Here is an 18,783-nt window from a genome sequence, read left to right as displayed (position 1 = left end):
CCACAGGAGACCAATCAGGCCACCATGCCGGTGTTGACTCTTTTAAAGAGCTGTTAAATTAGAGCCAATGTCCCTCTCTTTCCCCATAGCCCTGCAAACCTTTATTTTTCAAGTATATATCTAATTCCCGTTAGAAAATTACAAATTAATCTATTATCGCCGACTTTTCAGGCTGTGTTCCAGATCATAACAATTTGTTCAAAAGCATGTTTACCCTTCTCCACTCTGGTTCTTTTGTTAGTGGTCTTAAAAGTGTGTCCTCTGCTTATGGGCCTTTCTGCCAGTGGACCTCATACAACATTTTTGTGAAGTTCCAGGCGAGCGATCACATGGAAGCAATGACTATTAAAAAACTCAATAGCTATTTAACCTACTAAATACAACTCCTACTCCCCGAAGGGTCTGCCGCACCTGGCCCACACTTGGGCAGGGGTATTTATGTCCCATGGAACCCTTGCTTAAGGTTGTAGCTCTGCCCCCTCATCTGGGGAGATTATATTCAGGTGAGGCAATGGGGCCTCCGACCATGTTATAACACCCCTCCCTCCCCCAAGTCCAATTGGTCATCCATTTTGATGGCTGGAGGGGAACAATTCTTCTCCCACTTTGTACGGGGATATTTCTCAAGCAGCCACTGTGCTGGGCCCAGAGGGGTGGAAAGGACCAGGAAGCGACACTTTTGGGCCGAACGGCCGAGTGGGTCTACAATGAGGGGGTCGGTGGCCCCTATTAGATCCGTTGTGACCTCCGTTGGCAAAGTCTCCATGTCCGATTCAGGATCCCATGAGTCGGCATCCCGCATCTGAAGATCAAGGGACTCGTCCGCCCCACTGTATGTCAACGGTGGCTGCACTGGAGGAAGGGACACTACTGGACATGGGGGCTTCCGCTTTCCCTTGAGGATCTGTAGGGCACAGCTGTGGAGGTGGTCCATGTGCCTATTCAATTCCTTTTCCTGCACGCTCACTAAATGCAAGACTGAGCCCAATTACCACACCATTATCCTCGGGATCCACAATGCCCCATCGTCGAAATTCCGGATCTCCGCGTCGTCTGCGGAGATCTCCCTCATGGGCCTGGGTTGACATGTTTCAGAGTTTTCCTGCTGGTCGTGGACCTTCTCTCCAATGTCTGACAGGACAAGGCTCAACCTCGTGCATAGCTGGTGGCCCATTAACAACTCCGAAGGTACTACCTCGGTAGTGGCGTAAGGCGTGGTGCGGTACTAGAAGAGGAAACGGCCAGCCAAGTCTCTGGGAAATTCGAGGTCTGCTTCCCCATTCCTAACTTAGAAGTTTACCATTGTTCGACCAACCCATTGGAGGACGGCTGGTAAGGCACGGTCCGTACATGGCGGACCCTCTTCGCCATCATGAAAGTGCTGAATTCCGCACTCGTGAAAGCTGGACCATTATCTGACACTAACACCTAGGGAAGCCCGTGGGTGCTGAAAGTTTGTCCGGCCTTCTCAGTCGTGGCCTGTGACATCGTCGTGGACACGTGGTTGTCCTCTATCCACTTCGAATGGACATTTAAAATGAGTAAGTACATGGCTCCTTGGAAAGGCCCCACAAAATCCACTTGGAGCCGGGACCACAGTCGGTCCTGCCATCACACTCCCCTGCTCAGTGTAAAGTTCCAGGCGAGCGACCACATCGAAGCAATGACTGTTAGAAAATTCACTATTTACTTAACCTACAAGATACAACTCTTATTCCCTGAAGGGTATCCTGCACCCGGCCCACACTTGGGCCAGGGTATTTATATTCCATGGAACCCTTGCTTAAGGGTGTCGCTCTGCCCCCTAATCTGGGGAGATCACATTCAGATGAGGCCACGCGGACTCTGATGTTGCAGACCCCTTGGCCTCCCATCGGGTTACAACAATTTTACAATTAGATAACTTGCAAAACAAAAATTTTGGATATTCACAAGAAATAAAGCAGAAATTCTGAGATTTGTCTATTCCTCAGATTATGCAACCCCTTTCAACCTGTGTTCCTGCTAAACTACATGTGTGTGCGGCTACACAGTAGCTTGAACAAAACCACAAAAGCATGTTTTTTTTGAAATAGCATGTGTGAATGGCTGCACAAAATGTTTTTAAATGACTACACTGAATTGAAAGAGCTGTGCACAGCAACTAAATTTTAAAGGCAGCATTGCTTTGAACTTTGAAACCTGACAAGAAAGAACCCTTACAATGGCCAAACTCAAAATTATTTCCAGTGAAGGCAAAACCTGCTGATATGTCTGTCACCTTGGAGAGTATAGGAACACAGTCTAACCAAAAAGGTTAATATCATTGAGCTACAAAAAGGATCAAATGCTGCACCTCAGCTTTCTTTTATTCATTGCATGCTATTTACTTCCCAGTTTGTATCTTCAGCACATGGCCTCCACACCAAGTCTATTGAAATTATTTGCTGCTTTTATTGACTTTCTCAGGGTACACGCAAGAGTTTATTGCACAGCATTGCTTTATCTTTGCTCTCTGTGGTAACAGATTCTCTCAGGTTCTCCTTATTTTTCTGAGTTGGTCAGATGCTTAATGGTGTCTCTAGTAGTTGGCAGCCCGCTTTTACCTTTTGAAGACTAAAACATTGGGCACACCCCACAGTCTTCTTGTCTCTGCTGCAATTAAGCGCAGGGAGAGGAGGATGTCCCCAAGCTCTCCTGTCTCATTGTCAATTGACTCCCTGCCCTCCACTGCAGGGAGTCGCCATATCGGGAGCTCAAGAAGGAAATGTTTGCTTCTAGGCTTCTTGGGGGTGTCCCTCAATGTCAGGTACTCAGTACCTGAAGAAGGGACCCAACAACGGTGAGTGGGGAGGCCTGCTGAAAGGTGGCCTGGCCCTTTCTTCCGAATTCCCCCAACTCTCCTCTGAGCCAGAGACTCACACCCTGCAACCCTCCCCATCCAACCCTTACTCACTTGTGAGCTGGGTTGGTGTATTACCAGAAGTTCCCACTGCTCCCGATGGTGCTGTCTGCAATGGACAGCTGCCGGCCTCTGATTAGCTGAGATTTCCGCCTCGAGCTCTTTGGTCCGAGGAATGGCCTGTCGCTGACCACTTAGGCACTTAATATGACTGGTCTTCCCCAAAGCAGGCAATACGGGGCTGTCAGTCATCCTCTAGCTGGCAAAGTGACATCCCAGTTGCCTGAATTAAATTTCACATATTGGCCAGGATTTTGGGGGGGGTGGGGAGAGTGTTCGGCAGCATAATCAGAAAATCTCGAAAGACCCAAACTGTATTTCCAGATGATGTAACTCCAGGATGCAATTGTCCCCTCCCCCATCAATAACAGACCATATTTCACGACATTGAATATCAGGGCCATGATTTTAATAAATTTACATCTTATTGTTGTGGCTGCACACCAGAATTATAACTCCACGTCAAGTTTAAATCAGAACAAGGTGATTTACAACTGTCTTTAAAAAGCATGCACCCGGTGCCGAAACATTTCAGGGAACCTGGATTTGAATGCACACAACTTGCGAGGATCCCCAATTGGAATTCAAGGAAGAGGTGCCATGGATTCAGAGGGGGGTCACAGGTAAGTTTCCAAGTTGCTTCTTCCCAGCTGGCTTTCAATGTGGTGCCAGGCCAAGGGCTCCAGTGTGATGGGGGGGAGGGGGGGGGGGGGTTGCTGGGGGTGAGCAAGGCAGCAGGGACAAAAGGAAGTACACAAGCAGGAGACATGGCAAGGGTGTGAAGAAATCAACCATGCACTTGGCAAAGCATTACAAGATTGAGCAGTCTTCCACAGTTGAGACAGTGCAGCAATCAGCTCCACTGACATGCTTGGAGTCTGGCTCCTGAAGTAATAGTACCCACACAAGCAGCACAAATTTCTGGTAGTGCCACTGATTGCTCCCGAACATTTAACCCCTTGGGCGAAGAATGCTAAATGATCTGAGTTTTATGGGTGTGGTAGTCTGTGTAGAGGTATTACGGTACCTGGTAATGCTGGAACACCATTGGTAGATATTGTATATTTCCTATTGGTCAAGCTGTATGGTAGCTCCGCCCTGCAAGGCGGGGTATAAGAGCCCGTGCAGCCCCAGCAGCCTTCTTCCTGTACCTGAGCTGCTGGGGGAAACATCTAGCTTATTAAAGCCTTCAGTTGGACTACAACCTCGCTTTAGTGGTCATTGATCGTGCATCAATGGGTCTGCAGAACATTTGGGTGACTGGGCAAGTTACAGGATTCCCTTTTGAAAGGTGGGCTGGACCAGTCATTGAGGAAAGTGCTCAGAATAGTATCTGTGCCTATGCTGAGAGCACTGGATGCAGTCAAGTGGTCAAAGATGTTGCTGCTTGGTTATGTGTAATGAGGCAGAGGTGACTAGAGTTTTCATCAGGCATCATCCAGGACTCTACGACTTGTGTGATGGGGCCTTGAGACTCAGCCGGAGTCAGATACTTAACCAAGGGAGGACCATAGGAGACATATGCTGATTCTTTCATCTATCTCTTTGATACTGCAGTGAGGAGACCATCAGGAACATGGGGCGAAATTCTCCCGTTATCGGCGCAAAGTCCGCCGATCGGCGCAAAAAACGGCGCAAATCCGACCTGCATCACCCCGCCAAAAACGTCGCGAAGTCTCCAGCCCGAAATGGGCTAGCAGCGACGTGACGGGATCCGCGCTTGCTCACGTGGTTCACGCCGTGCAGCGTCATACACGCCGCACGGCGTGACGGCTCATAAGGACGCGCTGCTCCCCCCCACCCGACCGGAACACCCGACTGGATGGACAGCCGCCGCTCAGCCCCGAGGTTCCAGTCACGGGATGTGGAGGCGCTCCTGGACGCAGTGGAGCAGAGGAGGGAGGCCCTGTATCCCGGGCACGGCCGCAGAGTTGCCCCGCGCCACAGCCGGCGTCTGTGGAGGGAGGTGGCAGAGGCCATCACCGCTGTGGCCCTGACGCCACGGACAGGCACCCAGTGCCACAAGAAGGTGAACGACCTCGTCAGAGCAGCCAGGGTGAGCCTCCCCCCCCCCCGCCCTGCCCGATATCCATATCCCCCTCCCCCATATCCCCCTTCTCCCATATCCCCCTCCCCCATATCCCCCCCTCCCCCATATTCCATATCCCCCCTCCCCATAGCCCCCCCTCCCCCATATCCCCCCTCCCCATATCCCCCCTCCCCATATCCCCCCTCCCCCATATCCCCCCTGCCCCATATCCCCCATACCCCCATATCCCCCTCCCCCATATCCCCCCTCCCCCATATCCCCCTCCCCCATACCTCCCATATCCCCCCTCCCCATACCCCCTATATCCCCCCTCCCCCATATCCCACCTCCCCATATCCCCCATTTTCCCCATATCCCCCCTCCCCCATATCCCCCCTCCCCCATATCCCCCCTCCCCATATCCCCCCTTCCCCATATCCCCAAGTGAATCCAGCCCTAACCTTAACCTCTGCAATACACGCGCAACCGATGGCGTGCATTCATATACCTGTCTAACACTGTTGCCTTTTACCACTGCCACCACCCCCCACAGGAGAAGCGCGCACACAACAATAGGGAGCATGTGAGGACTGGAGGAGGCCCCGCTGATGAGAGGCCACTGACCGAACACGAGGAAAGGGCCCTGGAACTGGCTGGCGGACCTGAGGACCGGGAGGTTGCTGATGCAGAGGTCGGGGGCGTACTAGCAAGTGAGCCACCGACAGACCGTCCCCATATCCCCCCTCCCCTATATCCCCCTCCCCCATATCACCTGATCACTGCCTCCGTGTCTAACCATGCATGCTTCATTGTGTATCGCAGGAGCAAACGTCGAGGCACCCATCCCCGCAGATGCAGACCGCCCGCAGGATGCCCCTCGGAGGCCACGGGAGACGGAGAGACCCGGACCCTCCGGCATGCGACGCCCGCAGGATGCCCCTCAGAGGCCACGGGAGACGGAGAGACCTGACCCTCCGGCATGCGACGCCCGCAGGATGCCCCTCGGAAGCCACGGGAGACGGAGAGACCCGGACCCTCCGGCATGCGACGCCCGCAGGATGTCCCTTGGAGACCACGGGAGACGGAGAGACCTGGATCAACAGGGAGACGACGCCCTCGTCTCGTGCGGGTGCGACGACGCAGGCGAGAGGGGCAGCCACAGGCTCCCGTCACAGCCGAGCCAGGACACCACTACCCAGGACACCACTACCCAGGACACCACTACCCAGGACACCCCTACTCGGGACAGCACTACCCAGGGAGACGAAATACCGGACAGTGACACAGAGTGGATGGCTGGAGACGAACCCCCACCCCAAAGTGCCATGGACTCAGAGTGGGACGAAGAGCACGACACAACGTCACTGCTGTCACCAACACCCTCCACCATCGCAGAAACACTCAACTCGGTTGGGCACTTTAGTGATGAGGCGTCTGGTACACTCACTGGTGCGCACAACACAGCCGTCCCGGTACAGCAGGTGGAGGTAGGAGCAGCAGAGGGGCCGGGCGGTCGGAGGGCAGCCCAGCCCAAGCGAACATCTGCCGCCCAGATGGATCCCGGGTTCCTGGAGTTACCACACCCACCCATAGATCCGATGCAACTACCGAACCGGAGACGAGCGAAGAGGGTGACGGCCGGCTTGCGGCGGCTGCAGTCGCAGGTGGAGGAGTCCACCCGCGTCCAGGAGCTGGGAGTGGTGCCGGTCATGCGTGCCACCCAGGCCGACAGCGCATGGGTGGTGTCCGCGGTGGAGGCAATGGGTGCGACGGTGTCAGACATGGGGAACGGTTTGCGAGGCCTGGGGCTTTCCGTGCAGGCGGCGTCTGTGGCCCAGGACATGGCTGCCCTCTCACAGGAGGCCATGAGCCAGTGCCAGCGCCAGATGGCAGAGGCGCTCAACGCCATGGCCCAGTCTCAGCAGTCCATAGCCCAGTCTCTGCAGACCATGGCCCAGTCTCAGCAGGCCATAGCCCAGTCTCAGCAGGCCATAGCCCGGTCTCTGCAGGCCATCGCTGAGGGCATCGGCGCCATTGGCCATGTGCGAGCTGGCGTCGCACAATCACAGACAGGGTTTGCCAATCCCCTGAGCTCCATGGCTGCAAACCTGCAGACCCCTGTTGATACCAGCACGGGCCTCCAGGACTGGCAGTGCCAGATGTCGGGGGGGTGTCGGATGGCCAGTCCGTTCGCATCCCCCACCCATGCAGAGGCCTGGGGGCCATCGGGCACCCCGAGGGAGGAGGAGGTGCTGTGGTCCATCCCGGGTCCCCCTGCAGGGGAGGTCCCGGAACACCGCGACACCTTGGACACCCCCCCCCCCCCCCCCCCGTCCCAGGTGCATCGGGTGGGCAACGGGCAGGACAGGCTGGCAGCTCGCCATCCCAGTCGCCCGGGCCGCAGCCTGGCCCATCTAGGCCAGGACGCCCCAGGAAACGGCCGCCAAAGGGATCCCGTGTCAGAGGGCAGGAATCACAGGAGTCCACCTCCATTTCTGCTGTACCGTCTGGGGAACCACGGAGACGTAGTCATAGGGTCCGTAAGGCCAAACAATTAGACATTGAGTAAGTTGGCACGGGTGCAGGGCACAGATGAGGTTTAGGGGCTAGGGCACGTGCATGAACTCCTTTGGTTATTAAAGTCAATGTTACACCTCCAGAAGCTGCCTTTGTGCTCTGTCCAAAGCGTGCGGGGGTGTCATGTACGTTGAGCGCAAGTGTGTGTGTGTGAGGGGTGGTCTTACCTCACCCCAGGTGAGTCTGCCCCCTTCCCCCTGGGCCGCCATCAACATCCCCCCCAGGCAGAGGACGGGACCGTGCGCTGCAGTGTCACAGCCGCATGCAGGGATGGTCCAGGTGGATGGTGGTACTGTGGCCATGGGTCAGACATAGTCCAACGATGTGGAGCCAGGAGCTCATCGCAGGGCGGGTTGTCATCATCCTCCATGGCCTGCAATAGACGCGCGTCCACCGGCAACTGTGTGAGCCCGGCCGTTGTGCCGCAGGTGGATCGGCAATGGGGGGGGGTGGTGTGCATGCGGGTGGGGTGGGTGGGGTTGGGGAGGGGGGTGAGGGTGCTGGGTGGGTGGATGGGTGGGGGGTGTGGGTGGTCGGCTGTTGCCATGGTGTGCGGTCTGTGGCCATACTACCCGATTCCCACGCCCATCTAGTCAGTGAAGCGGGCGGCTATCAACCTGTCCCGTGCCCGCTGGGCCAGCCAGTAACGGTGGACAGCCACCCGCCTGTGTCTAGCCCGTCTGCCCTGACCATTGCCCCCATCCCCCTCATCTGGGGAGGACTGTGCCTCTTCCTGCTGCTCCTCCACTCCGCCCTCCTCTGCCTGCGGCACATCGCCCCTCTGCTGGGCTATGTTGTGCAGGACGCAGCACACCACAATGATGCGGCCGACCCTATCGGACCGATAATGGAGGGCGCCCCCAGAGAGGTCCAGGCACCTGAAAAGCACCTCTCTATCACTCCCCTTATCGCTACATGGGCATCATTGTAGCGGTTCTCTGCCTCATTGCGTGGCCTCCGTACAGGCGACATCAGCCACGATCGCAATGGGTAGCCCCTGTCGCCCAGCAACCAGCCCCTCAGCCGGGGATGGCGTCCCTCGTACATGCCGGTGATGGATGACCGCGACAACACGTATGAGTCGGGTACACTGCCCGGGTAACGGGCGCAGACGTGCAGGATCATGCAGTGGTCGCAGACCACCTGTATGTTCATCGAATAGGTCCCCTTCCTATTGGTGAACACGGCCCTGTTATCTGCAGGTGCCCGCACGGCGACGTGCATCCCATCAATCGCGCCCTGGACCATGGGGAACCCGGCCCCGGCAGAGAAGCCCACGGCCCGGGCATCTTGGCTGGCCCGGTCCACAGGGAAGCGGATGTAGCGGTGCCCAATGGCATATAGGGCGTCTGTCACTGCCCAGGTGCACCGATGCACCGATGTCTGCGATATGCCGGACAGGTCCCCACTCGGTGCCTGGAATGACCCCGTTGCATAAAGGTTCAGGGCCACCGTAACCTTGACGGACACGGGGAGAGGGTGTCCCCCGCCAGTGCCACGCGGTGACAGGTGTGCCAGCAGGTGGCAGATGTGTGCCATGGTTTCCCGCCTCATCCGGAGTCTCCTCCTGCATTCCCAGTCCGTGAGGTCCTGGTATGACTGCCGGGGCCGGTACACACGGGGCGCCCTCGGGTGCCTCCGTTGCCGTGGGGCCGCGACGTCCTCCTCCCCCTCCTCGTCCTGTCGGTCAGGTGACCCTCCAGCCTGGGCGGCTGCCGCCTGCCCCTCTGCATGTCAAACGACGGCATGTCATCATTGCCCATACCCCCTCCTCCCTCCAGCCAGGTGGCATGGACCGCATGGGTCCAACTGTTGGAGGCTTGCACCTGGCCAGGTGGACCAACTCACTTGCCCTCGCACCCCCCCTCCCCGGCACGGACCCCCCCCCATCCCCCTCCCCGGCACGGACCCCCCCCCCCATCCCCCTCCCCGGCACGGACCCTGTCCCCCCATCCCCCTCCCCGGCACGGACCCCCCCATCCCCCCTCCCCGGCACGGACCCCATTCTCCTCCCCGGCATGGACCCCGTCCCCCCATCCTCCTCCCCGGCACAGACCCCCATCCCCCTCCCCGGCACAGACCCCCCCCATCCCCTCCCCGGCATGGACCCCGTCCCCACACCCCGCTCCCCGGCACGGACCCCCCCATCCCCGGCACGGACCCCATCCCCCTCCCCGGCACGGACCCCCCCATCCCCCTCCCCGGCACGGACCCCGTCCCCCCATCCCCCTCCCCGGCACGGACCCCGCCCCCCCATCCCCCTCCCCAGCACGGACCTCCCCAACCCCCTCCCCGGCAGGGACCCCCCTCTCCTCCTCCCCGGCACGGACCCCGTCCCCCCATCCCCCTCCCCGGCACGGACCCCCATCCCCCTCCCCGGCACGGACCCCACCATCCCCCTCCCCGGCATGGACCCCGTCCCCCCATCCCCGTCCCCGGCACGGACCCCCCCATCCCCCTCCCCGGCACGGACCCCGTCCCCCCATTCCCCCTCCCCGGCACGGACCCCCCCAACCCCCTCCCCGGCACGGACCCCCCCAATCCTCCTCCCCGGCATGGACCCCCCCATCCCCCTCCCCGGCACGGACCCCCCCCATCCTACTCCCCGGCACGGACCCCGTCCCCCCATCCCCCTCCCCGGCACGGACCCCCCCCATCCCCCTCCCCGGCACGGACCCCCCCATCCTTCTCCCTGGCACGGACCCCGTCCCCCCATCCCCCTCCCCGGCACGGACCCCGTCCCCCCATCCCCCTCCCCGGCACGGACCCCCCCATCCCCCTCCCCGGCACGGACCCCGTCCCCCCATCCCCCTCCCCGGCACGGACCCCCCCAACCCCCTCCCCGGCACGGACCCCCCCAATCCTCCTCCCCGGCATGGATCCCCCTCCCCGGCACGGACCCCCCTATCCTCCTCCCCGGCACGGACCCCATCCCCCTCCCCGGCACGGACCCCCCCAACCCCCTCCCCGGCACGGACCCCCCCAATCCTCCTCCCCGGCATGGACCCCCCCCATCCCCCTCCCCGGCACGGACCCCCCCATCCCCCTCCCCGGCACGGACCCCCCCCAACCCCCTCCCCGGCACGGACCCCCCCAATCCTCCTCCCCGGCATGGATCCCCCTCCCCGGCACGGACCCCCCTATCCTCCTCCCCGGCACGGACCCCATCCCCCTCCCCGGCACGGACCCCCCCAACCCCCTCCCCGGCACGGACCCCCCCAATCCTCCTCCCCGGCATGGACCCCCCCCATCCCCCTCCCCGGCACGGACCCCCCCATCCTCCTCCCCGGCACGGACCGCGTCCCCCCATCCCCCTCCCCGGCACTGACCCATCCCCCTCCCCAGCACGGACCCCTTCCCCCATCCTCCTCCCCGGCACGGACCCCCCCATCCCCCCTCCCCGGCACGGACCCCATCCTCCTCCCTGGCATGGACCCCGTCCCCCCATCCTCCTCCCCGGCACGGACCCCCCCATCCCCCTCCCCGGCACGGACACCCCCATCCTTCTCCCTGGCACGGACCCCGCCCCCCCATCCCCCCATCCCCCTCCCCGGCACGGACATCCCCCTCCCCGGCACGGACCCCGTCCCCCCATCCCCCTCCCCCCATCCCCCTCCCCGGCACGGACCCCCCATCCACCTCCCCGGCACGGACCCCATCCCCCCATCCTCCTCCCTGGCACGGACCCCCCCATCCTCCTCCCCGGCACGGACCCCCCCATCCTCCTCCCCGGCACGGACCCCCCCATCCTCCTCCCCGGCACGGACCCCGTCCCCCCATCCCCCTCCCCGGCACGGACCCCCCCCATCCCCCCCCCCGGCACGGACCCCGTCCCCCCTCCCCGGCACGGACCCCCCCCTCCCGGCACTCCCCCAGAGCCCAGCCCACTCTAACCACCCCTCCCCGCCGCACACACACACACACAACCCTACACACACCTCTCCCCACATATTCAGACTGCGGCCACGCCATCGCCTGCCCAGCGGCCAACCCCCCAGGCCGTCACCCACCTCCACGCTGGTCGGCGTAAACCTGGAGCACAGGTTGACGCCGATTAAAAGGAGGTTTGATTTACGTCGACGTGACCGGTCATCACGTCGACGGGACTTCGGCCCATCCGGACGGGAGAATATCGGCAGGCCCAAAATCGGCTGCCTTGTGCCCACCCGTGCCATTCTCCAACGTCTACTGCGCCATTAACGCCCCGCCGACTTTTCTCCCTTCGGAGACTTCGGCGGGCGGCGGGGGCGGGATTCACGGCGGCCAACGGCCATTCTCCAACCCGCTGGGGGGTCAGAGAATGACGCCCAAGAAGTCCAGTGATCTTGCTGTCTACCTCATGGCTGATCGGCAGGATAAAAGAAAAAGAAGAGTGCGACAGAGGTGCCTGGTTTAGCAAAGGCAGGAATATCACCCTCAAGGGGTGGCTGGGCCTCCTCCACATGTGGAGGAAGATCCACAGAGAGCATTAAATGCCTCACCAAACCCAGGGTATATAGACAGCACTTTTCCTACCTGCAGGTGAGCAACAACCAGTGTCACCGAAGACTGCGATTGTCAATGGAACTGGTTAGTCATATATGCCACTTTCTGCAGGATTTAGTGCCTCGGAGGCATCCACTGCCAATGGCGCTGAAAGTGACCGCTGCATCAATTTCTACGGTAGTGGCTCCTTCCGGGACTCCACTGGTGACATGTGTGGGACGTCTCAAGCTCTAACTTACAAATGTATCCAGGAGGTCACAATGCCATTTTCGTCAAGGCATGCAACTTTGTCAACTTCGACTGAGGTCAGGTGAGCCAGGAAGCATGTGCGTTGGGATTTGCTGAAAATTGCATTTTTCCGTAGGTGCAGGGTGCATTGACTGCTCTAAGGTCTCCGTGGCAACAAGCAGTGCAGTATGTGAACGGCAAGGATTTGCATGTGCTCTGTGTTCAGCTGGTCTGCAACCATAACAAACGGATCATGCAATTCTACCACAATATCCAGGAAGCGTTCACGATTCATACATCTTCAGTAGGTCTCAGATTCCTGACAACTTCCACGGTCCAGGGACAAGGGCTTACCTGGAGAGGATGGGATTGATGATGCCCATGCGGCAGCCTAAGGCTCTAACTGAGAGAAGGTACAAAGATCGTGCCGCAACCCAAATTTGGTGGAGCACACCATTGGGAGCCTGCCAGCCAACCCCGGGCCCCCGATGTTACTTCTGCGGGCAACAGAAACACCCCCGCCAACGCTGCCCAGCCCGCACTGCCCTTTGCAAGGCCTGCAGCAAGAAGGCATTTCGCTGCGGTGTGCCAGGCCAGCTCAGTCGCCGCTATTGCCCCGACCCCCCTGCGTACGGACTATGAGCGCCGCCATCTTCACCTCCCCGGACCATGCGCGGCCAGTGGGCGCCGCCATCTTCTCCCCCTCAGACCGTGCGCGGCCAGTGGGTGCCGCCATCTTCTCCCCCTCAGACCACGCACGGCCAGTGGGCGCCGCCATCTTCCCCTTCTCGGACCATGTGCGGCCCATGGGCACTGCCATCTTTTTCAACCCCCGCCACTTGCGGCCTGTGGGCGCCGCCATCTTGTCCACCCCAAGATCATCAGGCGACGCCATCTTGTCTTCCCACGGCACATGGGCACCACCATTGTTCCAGGACCCGTGCCCCCTGGGCACTCCATTGGTCGACACTAGCGACGACCAGCCACGACTCGCCTCGGTCACAATCGACTACTCTCGTCCGCACAATCTAGCCACCGCCTCGATAAGCATGAAGATCGATGGTAACGAGACCTCTTGCCTGCTGGACTCCGAGAGCAACGAAAGCTTCATCCATCCAGATACGGTAAGGCGCTGCTCCCTTGCAGTGCACCCCGCCAATCACAGAATCTCCCTGGCCTCCGGATCCCACTCCGTGGCGATCCGGGGGTACTGTATAGTCACACTCACGGTCCAGGGCGTAGAATTCAGAGGCTTCTGCCTCTACGTCCTCCCCAACCTCTGCGCTGCCCTGCTACTCGGCCTGGACTTCCAGTGTAACCTCCAGAGCCTAACATTGAAATTCGGCGGGCCCCTACCACCCCTTAAATAAATATACTTTATTCAAATTTTTTTGGCCAAACAAAACAATACAAAGGTTTTCCTTTTTACAACAATAAAACAGTATAAATAATAGCGGCCGTTTTAACAAATAAATAAATAATATATAAACTAAATGGCAACTGCCATATCAAAAATAATAACTCTCCAAAAATAAAATCAAACAATCCAATATACATAACCTAGTACAAATATCTATACACAAACGCCCCTGAGGACCCCCCCCCCCCCCCCCTGGGTTGCTGCTGTTACCTTCCCATTTCCTTTATCGTTCTGCGAGGTAGTCAATGAACGGTTACCACCGCCTGGTGAACTCTTGAGCCGAACCCCTTAGTGCGAACTTTATCCGTTCTAGTTTTATAAACCCTGCCATGTCATTTATCCAGGTCTCCACGCCCGGGGGTTTGGCTTCCTTCCACATAAGCAATATCCTTCGCCGGGCTACTAGGGACGCATAGGCCAAGACATCAGCCTCTTTCACCTCCTGCACTCCCGGCTCTTCTGCAACCCCGAATATAGCCAACCCCCAGCCTGGCTCGACCCGGACCCCCACCACCTTCGAAAGCACCTTTGCCACCCCCACCCAGAACCCCTGCAGTGCCGGACATGACCAAAACATGTGGGTGTGGTTTGCTGGGCTTCTCGAGCATCTCCCACACCTATCCTCTACCCCGAAAAATTTACTGAGCCTTGCTCCGGTCATATGCGCCCTGTGTAAAACCTTGAATTGTATCAGGCTTAGCCTGGCGCACGAGGGCGACGAGTTTACCCTACGTACGGCATCAGCCCACAGCCCCTCCTCAATCTCTTCCCCCAGCTCTTCTTCCCATTTCCCCTTCAGCTCATCCACCATGATCTCCCCCTCGTCCCTCAGTTCCCTGTATATATCCGACACCCTACCATCCCCCACCCATGTCCCTGAGATTACTCTATCTTGAATCTCCTGCATCGGGAGCTGTGGGAATTCCCTCACCTGCTGCCTCTCAAAAGCCCTCAGTTGCATGTATCGAAATTCATTCCCTTGGGGCAACCCATATTTTTCCGTCAGCGCTCCCAGACTCGCAAACGTCCCGTCTACGAACAGATCTCTCAGTTGCACAACCCCAGCTCTCTGCCATGCTCCAAATCCCCCATCCATTCTCCCCGGGACAAACCTATGGTTATTTCTTATCGGGGACCGCACCAAGGCTCCCGTCCTTCCCCTATGTCGTCTCCACTGCCCCCAAATTTTTAGTGTTGCCACCACCACTGGACTTGTGGTGTATTTCTTCGGGGAGAACGGCAACGGCGCCGTCACCATTGCTTGTAGGCTGGTTCCCTTGCAGGATGCCATCTCCAATCTCTTCCACGCCGCTCCCTCCCCTTCTCCCATCCACTTACACACCATTGAGATATTGGCGGCCCAGTAGTATTCACTTAGGCTCGGTAGTGCCAGCCCCCCCTATCCCTGCTACGCTGCAAGAACCCCCTCCTCACTCTCGGGGTCTTCCCGGCCCACACAAAACTCATGACACTTTTCTCAATTCTCTTGAAAAAGCCTTCGTGACCATCACCGGAAGGCACTGGAACACAAAGAGGAATCTCGGGAGGACTACCATTTTGACTGCCTGAACCCTACCCACCAGTGACAGGGGCACCATGTCCCATCTCTTAAAATCCTCCTCCATCTGTTCCACCAATCTTGTTAAATTAAGCCTATGTAAGGTTCCCCAACTCCTGGCTATCTGAATCCCTAAGTACCGGAAATCTCTTGTTACCTTCCTCAGCGGTAAGTCATCTATTCCCCTGCTCTGCTTCCCCGGATGCACCACAAACAACTCACTCTTACCCATATTCAATTTGTACCCCGAAAATTCCCCAAACTCCCTGAGTGTCTGCATTATCTCAGACATCCCCTCCACTGAGTCCGCAACATACAGCAATAAATCATCTGCATACAAGGATACCTGGCGTTCTTCTCCTCCCCTGAGTACTCCCCTCCACTTCCTGGAGCCACTCAGTGCTATGGCCAGGGGCTCAATCGCCAATGCAAACAGTAACGGAAACAGGGGGCACCCCTGCCTCATCCCTCTATGAAGACGGAAGCAGTCAGACCTCTGTCTGTTCGTGACCACGCTCGCCACCGGGGCCCTATACAGCAGCTGTACCCATCCGATATACCCTTCTCCAAAACCAAATCTCCTCAGCACCTCCCACAGATAATCCCACTCCACTCTGTCGAATGCTTTCTCGGCATTCATCGCCACCACTATCTCCGCCTCCCCCTCTGGTGGGGGCATCATCATTACCCCTAGCAACCTCCGTATGTTCGTGTTCAGCTGTCTCCCCTTAACGAACCCAGTTTGATCCTCGTGGACCACCCCCGGGACACAGTCCTCTATCCTCGTCGCCATCACCTTGGCCAGGAGCTTAGCATCTACATTTAAAAGGGAAATGGGCCTGTAGGACCCACACTGCAGCGGGTCTTTTTCCTTCTTCAAAAGGAGCGATATCGTTGCCTCCGACATAGTCGGGGGCAGCTGCCCCCTTTCCCTAGCCTCATTAAAGGTCCTCGTCAAAAGCGGGGCCAGTAGGTCCATATGCTTCCTATAAAATTCCACCGGGAATCTGTCCGGTCCCAGGGCCTTCCCTGCCTGCATGCTCCCAATCCCTTTTACCACCTCCTCCATCTCAATCTGTGCTCCCAGTCCCGCCCTCTCCTCCTCCACCTTAGGGAATTCCAGCTGATCCAGGAAACACATCATTCCCTCCTTCCCTTCCGGGGGCTGAGCCTTATATCACCTCTCAAAATGCCTTGAACACCCTGTTCACTCTCTCCGCTCCCCGTTCCATCTCTCCCTCCTCATCTCTCACCCCACCTATCTCCCTCGCTGCTCCCCTCTTCCTCATTGGTGGGCCAGTAGCCGAGTCGCCTTCTCTCCATACTCATACTGTACACCCTGTGCCCTCCTCCACTGTGCCTCTGCCTTACCCGTGGTCAGCAGGTCAAATTCCACATGTAGCCTTTGTCTTTCCCTGTACAGTCTCTCCTCCGGTGCCTCCGCATATTGCCTGTCCACCCTCAAAAGTTCTTTCAGCAATCGCTCCCTTTCTTTACCCTCTTGCTTCCCTTTATGTGCCCTTATGGATATCAGTTCCCCTCTGACCACCACCTTCAACGCCTCCCAGACCACTCCCACCTGAACCTCTCCATTGTCATTAAGCTCCAAGTACCTTTCGATGCACCCCCTCACCCTTAAACATACCCCCTCATCCGCCAATAAGCCCATATCCATTCTCCAGAGTGGGTGCTGTTCTTTTTCCTCTCCTACCTCCAGGTCTACCCAATGTGGAGTGTGGTCCGAAATGGCTATGGCTGTATATTCCGTCCCTGTCACCTTCGGAATCAGTGCCCTTCCAAGACAAAAAAGTCTATCCGTGAGTATACTTTGTGAACATGGGAGAAAAATGAGAACTCCTTACTCCTAGGCCTACTAAATCTCCAAAACCCCTCCCATCTGCTCCATGAAGTCCTTGAGCACCCTGGCCGCTGCCGGCCTCCTCCCGGTCCTGGACCTCGTCCGGTCCAGCCCTGGATCAAGCACCGTATTGAAGTCTCCCCGCATTACCAACTTTCCCGCCTCCAGGTCCGGGATACGTCCCAACATACGCCTCATAAAATTTGCATCATCCCAGTTCGGGGCGTATACGTTCACCAGAACCACCGCCTCCCCTTGCAATCTGCCACTCACCATCACATATCTACCCCCACTATCCGCCACTATGGTCTTTGCCTCAAACAGTACCCGTTTCCCCACTAAGATAGCCACCCCCCTGTTCTTCGCATCACAACCCGAATGAAACACCTGCCCCACCCATCCTTTACGTAGTCTGACCTGGTCTATCAGTTTCAGATGCGTCTCCTGCAACATAACCACATCTGCCTTTAATTTCTTTAGGTGTGAGAGTACCCGTGCCCTTTTAATCGGCCCGTTCAGCCCTCACGTTCCACGTGATCAGCCGGGTTGGGGGGCTCTTTACCCTCCCCCCTTGTCGACTAGCCATCCCCTTTTTTAACCCAGCTCCTCACCCGGTTCCCACGTACCCGTATATCCCCCCGACGGCGCCCTCCCGCCTCGACCACCCCATCCCATAACAGCTCCCCCTTCTCCTTAGCAGCAGCAACCCAGTTAACCCCCCCCCTCTCCCCCCCCCTCCGCTCGATCCCCCTCTAGCGTAGTTGCACCCCCCATGTTGCTCCCAGAAGTCAGCGAACTCTGGCTGACCTCAGCTTCCCCCCTTATCCTCGGCCCCCACTGTGCGAGGCCCCCTCCTTCCTGCGCCCCTGTTCCCGCCATAATTACCATAGCGCGGGAACAAAGCCCGCGTTTCCCACTCGGCCCTGCCCCTAATGGCCGGCGCCCACAGTTCCTCATACTCCCCCCCCCCCCCCCCAACATGGGGAAGAGAGAAAAGTTACAGGATCGCAAAATTAACAAATTGAAAAATCATCCCCTTTTTCCTCGCCCCACATAATCACCCCACCACTTTGTCCCAAAAGTTCTTTCGCCAGACTATTCCAGCTTCTCGTCCACAATGAATGTCCACGCCTCTTCTGCCGTCTCAAAGTAGTGGTGCATCCCTTGGTGTGTGACCCACAATCTCGCCGGTTGCAACATTCCAAACTGGATCTTCTTTTTGTGAAGCACCGCCTTAGCCCGATTAAAACTTGCCCTCCTTCTCGCCACCTCCGCACTCCAATCCTGGTATACACGGATCACCGCGTTCTCCCACCTACAGCTCCGAGTTTTCTTCGCCCATCTGAGGACCGTCTCTCTGTCATTGTAGCGGAGAAACCTCACCACTATAACTCGAGGTATTTCTCCAGCCTTCGGTCTTCGCGCCAAAACTCGATAAGCTCCCTCCACCCCCAAAGGGCCCGTCGGGGCCTCCGATCCCATTAGCGAGTGAAGCATCGTGCTCACATATGTCCCGACGTCCGCCCCTTCTGCGCCTTCGGGAAGACCCAGAACTCTTAAATTCTTCCTCCTCGAATTATTCTCCAGTACTTCCAGCCTTTCCACACACCTTTTGTGCTGTGCCACGTGCGTCTCTGTCTTCACCACCAGGCCCTGCATTTTGTCTTCATTTTCAGCAGCCTTTGCC

General features: G+C 58.2%; 1 protein-coding gene across 1 annotated transcript in view; it reads left to right on the top strand.

Annotated features, from left to right (window-relative positions):
* LOC140407546 (uncharacterized) overlaps nt 1–18,783 on the top strand; it is a 90,543-nt gene that overhangs the window by 443 nt on the left and 71,317 nt on the right. The window lies entirely within an intron of this gene.

This window comes from Scyliorhinus torazame, chromosome 2, assembly GCF_047496885.1.
Source record: "Scyliorhinus torazame isolate Kashiwa2021f chromosome 2, sScyTor2.1, whole genome shotgun sequence".
Taxonomy (NCBI): Eukaryota; Metazoa; Chordata; class Chondrichthyes; order Carcharhiniformes; family Scyliorhinidae; genus Scyliorhinus; species Scyliorhinus torazame.
The sequence above is the reverse complement of the archived record's forward strand: the minus strand, read 5'-3'. Positions and strand labels throughout refer to the sequence as shown.